Raw genomic sequence first — 12287 nt, forward strand, 5'->3', positions numbered from 1 at the left:
CAAACAAGGTGTTAAGGCAACAGCCTTTGTTCTCTGCCTCCAGCACCTGGTATTCAGAGTATACTATCTTTGAACATGGAGGTTCCATTTAGATAACATAGTTAACAGCTATCATAGAACAGTACTTGATTACTTTTGCTATACACAGATTCCCTGGTGTACCTATAGCACACAGCTAAACAAGCATGTGGGGATAATGGAGGTGGGGAGGTCCCTGGGCCACCGGGGTCCAAGGGCTGCCAAGGTGTCCCCTCATCCCCACTCCTGCCATGGCACGCTCTCAGCTTCCCAGCTCCATCATCCCTTCCCCCCACTGCATATGGACATAAATGCAGGCATCCCCCCTCTCCAGCTGGCGAGCACTAGGACACCTTGCCAGAATTAGCCCTGGAAGCCCTACTCTTCAATGGCTGCTCTGACTTGAAGGTGGTGCACTGAAACTTCCTCACGACACAAATGGGCAGTAGCTATAAATCAGAGTTAGTAATTGCAGCCATTCTTAGCCTGTCAGCACTCTTCCAGGATTATGATGTGTGCTTCTTGCAAGAGCTATACTCTCAGGAACATGATTTCACATCCAAGATGTTGATGCTCACCAGCTTGGAAACAGTTGACCGAACTGTGACCCACCACTCAGAGGATTAGATACATTCCCAAGCAAAGGCCTGGCCCTTTGTGCATGGAATGGAATCATCAAATTTCTGCACACACAAAAAAGCTCACAGGGATTCCAGTCGTTAGCAATGCCCTTTCCACAAGACATTCATTCATATGCTTTTAGATTAATGTGCCAGAGGTGACAGAAGAAAGGAACAAGGGGAATTAGAGGACCTCGGGGTTTGTTTTTTAAATGGGGATACATTGGCTCAGTAAAATTAAATGTGTTAAAATAGTCTCCCACAACATTAGGGTGCCATTTGGGAATGACAAGATTTGTAGTCACTGCCTCCTTTATTGATTGATTGTTCAATTTTTATATTGCCTTTTATAATGCATCTCAAGTTGGTTTACAACAGTTAAAATACTATAAAATTCCATAAAGGTTACATTTAAAACCTTACAATCAATCAAACATTAAAACCATAAAATGCCAAGAAACAATTAGAAACACATGCAAGAGAGCAGTGTTCACTCTAAAGAGTGCTCATATGCGTGCTCACAAGTTTTTTTGATGCCTGCTCATTTAATTTTAGATCCCGCTCAGGTTGAATCAGGAAGGCCCCATTCTGGATGCATGTGCGCACACACTGCCTTGATACTGTTGCCCAGAACAAAATTCATTCTGTGCATAGATGAGAAAAAACTAGAGGGAACATTGCAAGAGAGCTGAGAAACCTGGAGCCTCTCTAGGAAGTAAACGCCTAAATAAATAAATAAAAAGTCTTTAGTTGTTTCTTAAAAACAGCCAAAATTGTCACAGAGTGAATTTTTACTGGGAGAGCATTCCAGAGTCTGGGGGCAACAACAGAGAAGGCCTCGTCCTTTGTGCACAACAATCTAGCCTCTCTCAACCTCACCACACAGAGCAAAGGCCCACCTGATGATCTTGTTGGGCAGGCAGAAACCCTTGGAAGCAGGCAGTCCTTCAGGTATCCAGGGCCCGAGATGTTAAGGGCTTTAAAGGTAATTACCAACACCTTGAATTGGATCTGGAAACAAACTGGCAACCAGTGAAGCTCTTGCAGTATAGGTGTGATATGCTCTGAGCAAGCAGTTCCAGAGAGAACCCTGGCAGCTGCATTCTCCACCAACAGAAGGCTCTGAATATTTCTCAAGGGGAGCCCCATGTAGAACACATCCTTTCTCAAGTTTCAGGGCCAACTAGATATAACTGTGGTTGTGCCATGGGATGAATTGGGTCTGCTACTAAATTCCTATGGTGGGAACAATTCAAAGGGCCGAACAATTTCAAAGTGCAACAGGGACAGTAAACAGAACTGAATCCTCCTCCTGTATTTCCCCCCATGATCTGCTTTTATTTTTCTCCTCGTGGACTCTGTGGCATGAAGTGATCCCCACTAGTATAAGAAAGTTTTGTACTGGGTGGGAAAGCATGGGCAGGGAAGGGTTCTGCTCTGCCACTCCGACCTCTGCACCAGGGCTCAAATTGTCTCCCAACCCCCACATTGCTTTATAGGGAATTGGCCAGACCCAGGTTGGGGCCTGCTGCCATCATGTTTAGTTGCAGTCCCAGACCACAAGTGGTTTAGCTTTGATTCAAATAGTCCCGAACCTAGACCTCTGGACAACTAACTGGATCTACATACTGCTAGTGTCATAAGCATTTAAACAGGCCTGTGAATTAGATAGAGATGCCACAGGCAATATCCTTTTTGCTTAAACAAAGGGGAAGGGACAGCTGTTTAACCTGTGTCGATAACTTTCCTATAACTCCTGGGAGTTATTTGCACTTGGCTTCAGGCTTTGGGATCAATGTTGAGCAAAGCCACTTCAAAGTATACTTGCGACATTGAGGGAATCAGCCCCTCCCCTCTGCCCCTGGTTTTCTTTTGAAACAAGTCCACATGGCATGCTCCGTCTTTTCCTTCTAGTCGGGGGGGGCTCCTGCAGAGATAGATCTGCATTTCTGAAGAGAGCATGTCTCTTATCATGCTAATGATTTTACATCAGTGCCTCTTCCATTTGTTTTGGTGTTTTCAGAAAAAGTAGCTTAAAAACAGCATTTTAAAAACCCGGACATACACCGAGATAAGCTAGAATTCACATCACAAAGCCTGGTTTGTGTGTGGAGTGGGTCCAAAAATCTCAAAGGGACTTCGAAGTAAATTTTGCTGGTGTGTGAACATACACACTCTCTTCTGAAGGAGATTCGGGCAGAACCATGTGTGTAAAGCTTCCTGGTTGACAACTTTTTTAAAAAATGTAGGCCATATTCTGAACCAAGCAAAAGGTGAAGAACCAAAAAGCTGAACAGCTGACCACTCACTGACTGGCTCCTATGTTGGAAATTCTCTGTGGTGAGAGAATCCCTTTCTCAATATAGCAGAGTGCACAGAGGCACAACACAGCGGTAGATTAGTTAGGCATGCGTATGTGCTGAGAGTAAAGTAACTTGGAGCCAATTCATAGTATCAAATCAATATAAAAGGCATTTATTAAGAAACTCCATTCTAGATAGGAAAGTGAGGATTTAGAATCTCTAATCTATCTATCTAACTAGATGCAGATGGATTCTGCATCCTCTCTGCACATATGGTGCAGGGAGAGGAACTTGCCATGTTGCAAGGTTGGCGGGCAGGTAGCAAGAGAGAGAAGGAGGAAGGAAGTTTGAATCCCCTGAGATTAGCAATCTACACATCAAAGGGATAGCATCAGAACAGTGGAGAAGGGATGACAAATGTCTTGACCCTCTGGCCCTCTGACTCACTAGTCTGTCCTCCATTGTCTGAGGCAAGAGACAGCGCAAAGTCCTTTAACTTTCCAACACCCCCTCTCGATGTCTCGTGACGCAGCTCACAAGATTCATTTTCTCTCTCAGCTTTTCAAAGCAGGGTCTTGGTAGTGACTTAGTGAGTATGTCTGCAAGCATTTCATTTGTCGGGCAGTAGATCAGCTTGATTAGTCCATCTTTCTGCAGACTTCTCACTATATGGTACTTCATATCAATATGTTTGGTACTCCTCTTTACATCTTCTTGTTTGGAGAGTTGAATGCAGCTTTGGTTGTCTTCATACACTGGTATGGGCTGTGGTACATCTGTACCTAGGTCCTAGATGTGTGGTACATCTGTACCACACGCCCCTGGTGGCGCAGTGGTAAAACTGCTGCCCTGTAACCAGAAGGTTACAAGTTCGATCCTGACCAGGGGCTCAAGGTTGACTCAGCCTTCCATCCTTCCGAGGTCAGTAAAATGAGTACCCAGAATGTTGGGGGCAATATGCTAAATCATTGTAAACCGCTTAGAGAGCTCCGGCTATAGAGCGGTATATAAATGTAAGTGCTATTGCTATTGCTATTGCTATTCAGTAGTTGACACAGCCATTGTATCTCGTGACAGCCCTGTGCAGCTGATACATATTCCGCTTCAGTGGTTGATGATGCTACTATGTCTTCTTTTCTGCTTGACCAGCTTATCGCTCCATCTCCATAGAAAATTATGTAACCACTGGAGGATTTCCTGTCTGTTATATCTCCACCCCAGTCTGCATCTACATATGCTTCTAGTTTTGGTTGACTGTTAGCTGGCAGCTTGAGCTTAAAGTGTGCAGTACCCTTTAGGTACCTAACAATTCTTTTAATTGCATTCCAGTCCTTGACTGTTGGTGATGCAGTCTTTCTGCAAAGTAAGCCAACTGCTGTGCTAATATCTGGCCTAGTGAGTGTACTAATGTATAAAAGCTTACCCAATGCTTCACGATATCTATGGTTGTCAGATAGTGGCTCAGTTTGATTTTCTTGCTTTATGTAGTTTACTTTCATTGGAGTTGGTGTAGGATTTGCATTTTCCAGTCTGAGCAAATTTATCAAGTCTTTAATTTTCTGTTCTTGGTTGATGAGCAAACTTCCATCTTTCTCTCTTTGTACTTGAATGCCCAAGTAGTGTGCAATGTTGCCAAGTTGCTTGACTTCCACTTCTCCGTTCAGATGATGCATTATTTCCTTGCTGTCATCTGGATTTTCATAGGCAAGAATCAAATCATCAACATACGCCAAAATATAAGTCCACTTGCCATCTATGCATCTCGTGTATAGACAGGGATCCGTGTTGCTTCTTTTGAAGTTTGCTTGAAGCAGCATATCATTAAGTTTTATGTTCCATGCTCTGGCAGCATGCAAGAATGCAGTTTTCATGTCTAGGTGTTCAACATACATTCCTTTGCTAGCAGCAATACTTAACAGAGTCTTTACTGTGGTATGCTTAACCACTGGTGCAAAGGTTTCATCATAATCTTCTGATTGTGGTAGCTGGGATATTTCCTCCCATGATGAAGGTTCTGGTTGTTCCGCTGTTCTTGCAAGGTAGGACAGCCTCGGAGCTGGAACACCTCTATTTGAGCGCGTTGATCGCCTCCCCTCACCCTCTGTGGTCTCTCCCATTACCTCAGGTGTGTCTGGTGGATCGCTGGGGGTCTCTGTGTCGAGTGTGGTTGGTTCTGGATCTGCTGTCTCCTCCTCCTCAATTCCTCTGAGATCAGGAAGCATAATCCAGTCATCAGGGTGCTTGGTCTGGTTGCTTGCTTCGGTATATGCCCCCTCTGAAGGTGTAGCTCTTTCATTCTCTTCAAAACACACCGCTCTGCTTATGGTTATCCTGTTGGTGTCAGGATCCAGAATTCTGTAGGCTTTGGATTGTGCTGCATAGCCTACAAAAATCCCTTTTGTGGCCCTAGCCCTTAACTTAGTCCTTTTTTCCTTTGGGATGTATGAGTAAGCCGTGCTTCCAAAGACACGCAGATGCGTCATAGACGGCTTATGACCATGCCAAAGTTCATAAGGTGTTGTTCCTATAGGCTTTGTGTGCATTCTGTTTTGTATGTATGTAGCAGTCATGATGCCTTCTCCCCAGAATTTCTGTGGGAGGTGTGCATCAGCAAGCATGCATCTTACCATGTCCAGTAGAGTCCTGTTCTTTCTTTCTGCGATTCCATTTTGGGACGGGCAGTAAGGTACCGTAGTTTGATGCACGATTCCATGTTCTCTCAGGAACTGCTGTGTAGCGTTGGACATATATTCTCCTCCATTGTCTGTGCATAGGATCTTTGGCTTCCAGCCAAATTTGTTGCTTGCCATCAGCACATATTCTTTTAATTTCTCCAGCATTTGCGATTTTTCCTTTAGTAGAAAAACACACGTGTATTGTGAGAAATCATCTGTTATTGTTAGAAAATACTTTTGATTACCTATGGTTGCTGGTAGTGGTCCAGATATGTCGCTGTGGATCAATTCCAAGGGTTTCTTCGTTTTCCTTTCACTCTGCTTTGGGTATGGCTTGTCAGCTGCTTTGAACTCAAGACAAGAAACACAGTTAGTTACAATGTCACATGGTACAAAATCAATGCCATTAGCTAATCCCTGTTCCTTCATGTTCTGGATTGATTTAAAACTTCTGTGTCCTAGCCATCTATGCCATAGTCGCAAGCAGTTCTCATGTAGGCATGACTTGGCAAGGTTTACTTCATTAGGTTTAGAATGGGCTGGTCTTTCTCTGTCTGTAGATTCCACACAATAAAGACCTTGAGATTCAGAGCCTACAAGGCAAATTTCTCCATTCTGGGTAACAACAAATTATCCATTTTTAATATACAGTTCACAGCCTTGTTTCTCTAGCTTGGAAACTGAAATCAAGGAGCTTGAGAAGTCAAGGATATACAAAACATCTTTAAGAAAAAATGGTTTAACAGATCCATCGAGCAATTTGCAATACAAAATTCCTTCGCCTTTCTTCTTGGCTTTAATTGTAGTATTATTGCCCAAATAAACAGTCTCTTCAGGAATATCAAACAGTTCAGTATAGAAACTTAGATTTTTAGAGATATGTACAGATGACCCAGAATCTAAATAAATGAACTTTTCATCACTTTGCATGAGATTAACATTATAATTCCTGTTTAAATGTCTTTCTGTATTAAAATGATCCACATTTCTTTCAGTAAAATCGGTTGTCTGATTAAAATCCTTAGTAAAATCGGTCCTTCTTGTCCGATTCTTGGGACAGTTCGCCACCCTGTGGCCAAATTCATTAAATAGAAAACATCTAAAGGCATTAGTTCCAGTTGACCTGCTGGCGGTCATGTGACCTCTCTCTCTGGGCTGAGTTTCTTTGGCAGCAACGTAATCAGATCTCTTTGTATGTAAATGTGGGGGCCCCATGTGGTTTCCTCTTGCAGCATTCCCTCCCCATCTCGGGTTACGTCTGGAATGATCAATTGTTGCTTAAAGAGCAAAGTTACTTGCCAATTCACTCTCATAGCGTGAGTTCAAAATCTTTCTTCTGTTTGCCTCAAAACACAATGTTTCCACAGCCTTTTCAAAGCTTAGATTGGTGTGGGTTTCCAATTGGCCGATTATACTGCTATAGCTGGGAGGCATGCTCAGGAACAGAGCTTCCAGCCTCTGGCTCTCTGAAAATCGTTCTCCTGCCTCTCTAAATTGAAAAAAGAAATCTTTCAAAATTCCCACAAAAGTAGAAAAGCAGTCCCCCTCTTTATATTGGAGATCTTACATTTTCTTTCATAAATTAAAGGTGTATGCCCACCCTTTCTTCATATGCAAGGAATCTAGCTTGCTTCGCATCTCCTTTGAGGTTCCAAGATCACAAATCCCATAAAGATAATTTTTACTCACAGAAGCTGTAATCATCGCTTGAGCTTGAGCATCTCTGCGCAACCATTTCTCTTTCCAAGTTTTCTCAGCATTTGTGGATCCATCTGGCGGGGGGGGTCTCCTCAATAACGTTATGTAGTCCTTCTGCTTTCAGTGCAATCCTCAGTTGAGTCTTCCATTCCAAATAGTTGTCTGCATCCAGGATAGTAAGCCTGAGTTTCCCTTCTAGGTATGCAGCCATCCTCACTGGCTCCAAAAGGCATTTGCTGTAGATTAGCAATTCAAAGTGTCCATGCTAGATCTCAATGGATCTCCTGGAACAAACCTAACTCTCTAGTTGCAGCACACGCAGCTCAAAATACTGGGCTCCCATAACCTGTTGGAAATTCTCTGTGGTGAGAGAATCCCTTTCACAATATAGCAGAGTGCACAGAGGCACAGCACAGCGGTAGATTAGTTAGGCATGCGTATGTGCTGAGAGTAAAGTAACTTGGAGCCAATTCATTGTTTCAAATCAATATAAAAGGCATTTATTAAGGAACTCCATTCTAGATAGGAAAGTGAGGATTTAGGATCTCTAATCTATCTATCTCACCAGATGCAGATGGATTCTGTATCCTCTCTGCACATTTGGTGCAGGGAGAGGAACTTGCCATGTTGCAAGGTAGGCGGGCAGGTAGCATGAGAGAGAAGGAGGAAGGAAGTTTGAATCCCGAGATTAGCAATCTACACATCAAAGGGATAGCATCAGAGCAGTGGAGAAGGGATGACAAATGTCTTGACCCTCTGGCCCTCTGACTCACTAGTCTGTCCTCTGCTGTCTGAGGCAAGAGACAGCGCAAAGTCCTTTAACTTTCCAACATCCTATAGAAGCCTAGACATGGGCAAAGGGCTCTTTAATCCCTTCCTCCCCAGTGTAAACAGCAATGGAGACTTGGGCAGAAGGGGTCTCCCCTCTTTCATGAACCTCATCTGCTCACTCCAAAGGCAGGGTGTTTTATAGCTGCTTCTCTCATAGACACACACAAAATATTTTGTAGATTTAGCTAAAGGTTTGTTCAGAAACAACTCAAGTTTCTCCTTCTTTCCTTCCCTTTTTCTTTCTCACTCCACCCCGCACCCCCCCACACACACACACAGGATCCCCACTGGGACAAACTTCTCAAACATCACAACATAAAAAATTAGATAGAGTACAACACAAGGCAAATGGAAAGGAGTAGCAGAGAGACATATAAAGGAAAGGGCTTAGCCCAAAACCTTTGTTGTTGGAACAACAGGAGTAGGTTAAAAACTCTGAGACTTTGGATAAGAGGAGGGGATTCCAATGGGACTGGGTTATGTTGGGGTCCAGGTGGGATGTCTCTGAAGACCACATTAAGCCTCCAGGCCCCAACCTGCCTGTCCCTACTACAGTTATTGTAAGAGGAAAACATGTAAAAAGCAACCAATTATCTTAATAAATACGGAAGTGATTCTCACAAGCATGGAAAACAAGGCTAGGGAAGCCCAGCCCGGGTTTTGCTGTGCATGAGAACCACCAGGAGTGGCACAGCTCCCAACAGTGGCACGGCGGCACGCCCCCTTAGGTAGCCCACCACTTAACTCAGGTTTTCAGCACGAGTGTGCCCACAAAGTGTGTCTGCCACTGATTGTGTGTCTGCCACCGCTGCTTGCAGCCGCAGTGGACACACTCAGGATGGAGGGGCTCCCAGTAAGGCCCGTGCACTCATGAGGTGCATTATTGGGGCTCTGGGGGTGGGGCATTGCATGGTGGCGCTTCCCTACACTCAACCCCTGGAGCTGCCAGGTGAGCTGCAGGTGGACCGCAGGAGAGTTGCCGCTCCTCTGGGCACGTGATCCGCCCGCCCAGGGATAGGTAAGTGATCGTCCACGTGGAGGTTTGGGAAAATCTGCTCTCTCCACTGACCTCTTTTCAGCACTTCACACTGCTTGTGTGAGGCACTTCACTACGTTTTAGAATTTAACTCTCTCTCTCTCTCTCCCCCCCCCCCCGCAGAGATAGCCTTTGAATCTTGCTGTGAATCTCCCCCCTGCTCCCTCCCTCAATTCTACACAGAGAGAAATCTGAAATGGTGCCCCTCTCACTCATTTGAATTGCTACCTGGCAGCCATAAGTACATAGCCATGGATTGATAATAGGCCTGCAAAAACACATTCATAATGGGCAGGGATCAGCTGTTGTCAGGTATCCATGTCATGTGCAAAAAAAGGCTTTTTGTCTGACTTTCTGCTGATTCTTTTCTTTTGCAGCCAAAGTGGAGCAGCCTTCATCTTGCGCAGTATAGCTTCTATTCTTATACCAAAGAGTTTCAGATTTAATGCTTTTCTGTTCAGTGACCTCCTTTACACAGCAGCCATTACACAGCAGCCAGTGGGTTATTTTTTGTGCCTTTTCATTTTTTGATGCTGCTGTTTAATTTATTATTCCCATTCCAGATGCTGCCCTGATATTTGAATGAAGGCACAATGTTCTTTATTTTTACAGGGAACGCCTTCAAACACAGAGAAAACTCCATGGCACCATCATCATGATGCCCTAATGACCAAGAGCCTACCTTAAAATCAGTCAGAAAATTGTAAAAATGTATAAAAATCTCATAAACTTAAATATTTATTCAACATGGCCCTCTTGCTAGGACCTGGCCTTCCATAATTCATGTCGAGTGAGTGCTCATGGTTTAATTAGGTTGTCTTCACAGAAAGAAAGGAAGAATAGTTTATCCTAAATTAAACCAACCATAACCTGAGCCTCATTATATTCTGAAGGGGCAAATCCTATTACAATAATACAGAAAAACCAAAAGAGCCTTCAAAATACAGCAATGTGGTCTCTACCCATTATTTAACAAAAGCTTTTGTGGATTATTATCTATTGGCTGAACTGTTTAAAGTCTGCAGCTCTAGGCAGGAGAAAGGTTTGCAAGCAGCTACAGGGTTTTGAATGTTTATACTGTGGCTGGTCATGCTGCTTAAGAGGTACGTCACTTTTCCATGTATGGCCTGTTTCCCCGTTCAAAAAAGTGACCGGCAAAAGCTTTTTCCTCTGGCCTCATATATACTTCTCCCCTGCTTTAACTGTGGCTTGCAACCCCAATTACAAGTGACTAATACTATTTGCAATTCAGATAAACAGCTTGTTTATAATAAATATTCACGCTAATGAACCAGCACGGTGCTGGAGACCAGTGTTTCCCATAACAGGGATTCCCAGAGGTTGCTGACTACAACTCCCAGCATCCTCAGCTGCAATGTCCTTTGGCTGGGATTATGGGAGTTGTAGTTGACAACATCTGGGAATCCCTGTTACAGGGAACACTGCTGGAGGCTAACGTAATGATCCAAGATTGCATTTTAAAGCCAGTGGCTGACACACTGTGCAGGTTGTGCAAGCGTATGGAAATAATGGGCATTGTGTCATGCAACCTTACTGCCAAGTGCTGTTGCTCTAAGGTGCAGCCCATTGCAGGAGTTTACACATGCACAGGGGTGTGGGTGATGCTCAAGCCACCTGCAGCCACTGGCACAGTATGTCAGCCACCGTGCTTTGGCTGTAGTATGGTCCTGAATGTTGACTCCCAGACACGTTTTTTGAAGACTTCTTTTTAAGAGGAGGACTGAGAAATCAGGACAGTTTTCATCATGTTGGGCGCGATCATTAATCTCCAGGAACCATGCAGGAACTACAGTTAGGGCCAGCCTTACTTACAAAGAGGTAATCCACCTCAGGTAGCACATTTTGGAACATCATTAAAGATAAGCAAATTATCAATTATTTGGCTTATGTTATTATTATGTTATGTTTTTACCACCACAGTGGGAGCCATTTGGACTTTCTGCCTCAGGCACTGAAAAGTTTTCTGTTTTTTCTGTCTTACCAAACACAGAAAGACAATTATCAAGATTTTCTGGGTTTAATTCTTGGCAGCTGCCATCTAGTGGACAACTTGTAATACCAGTGAAAATTCAGAAAGAAATCTCAAGAAGTAATTTTGCTCATTGATATTTTAAACTGTTGTAAAAACATGAGCACTAGCTCCACATCCTTTGACAGATACCAGCTAGTGCCTTTTCAGTGTCTTTTTGATTGCTCTCACAGAACTGGTATGTATGTATGTATGTACTGTATGTATGTCAAGAACCCACAGACTATGTCCAAATTAAGACTCACCTGCATGACCCAGAAGTGGAAGCTAAGGTGGTGTGAGCAGAAAAACGCAGCAGGTTACACAGGCAGGTTCAAGAAGCCCAGGCAGGGCTAATTTCTAACTAGAGGAAGGGGCTCTAGAAGTCTTCAAAGCTTCAGAAGAGCATGCACATGTGTGTGTACACTTGGGATGTGCACAGAACCAGTTTTCCAGGTTCAGCCCTGGACAGGATCTGAGCCACCTGGGCTTGGGCTCAATCGAGCCAGGACTGGTCCGGTCCAGCTGCCAAGCTGGGCAAGCCGGCTCATGAGTCAGCTTAGGTGGTATATTTATAAAGAGGATTTTGGCAAGGACTCCCCTTTACAAGTAAAGGGCTTTCCAGAAAGCAAGTGCTGGCGGCGGGAGGGAAAAGATAGTCTTTTAAAAGGTAGTCTTTTAAAATGTGGCAGCAGTGGGGATGGTAGCGGCAGCCAAGGTGGGAATGGCAGAGGCAGGGGCTCCTCTAACACTCCCCCCACCGGCCTCCAAAATGATAGGCTGGGGCCTGTCTTGGGCCACTGTGCACACGTAGCCACCATTATAGTGACCTCTGTGTGTGCACAGAGGCCATTGGCATTACCCCACAATGTGTGTGGTGACACAAATGGCCTCTGCACACATGCGGAGGTCACTATAATGACAGCCATGCATGCACAGAGGCCTGAAATGGCCCGCAGCCATTGGTAAGGTAAAGGTAAAGACTACCTTTTTCCCACCCCCCACATTTACTTTCTAGAAAGCCCTTGACTTGTAAAGGGGAATCCTTAACATAAGAACATAAGAACAGCCCTGCTG

This window comes from Hemicordylus capensis, chromosome 6 (assembly GCF_027244095.1).
Source record: "Hemicordylus capensis ecotype Gifberg chromosome 6, rHemCap1.1.pri, whole genome shotgun sequence".
NCBI classification, from domain to species: Eukaryota; Metazoa; Chordata; class Lepidosauria; order Squamata; family Cordylidae; genus Hemicordylus; species Hemicordylus capensis.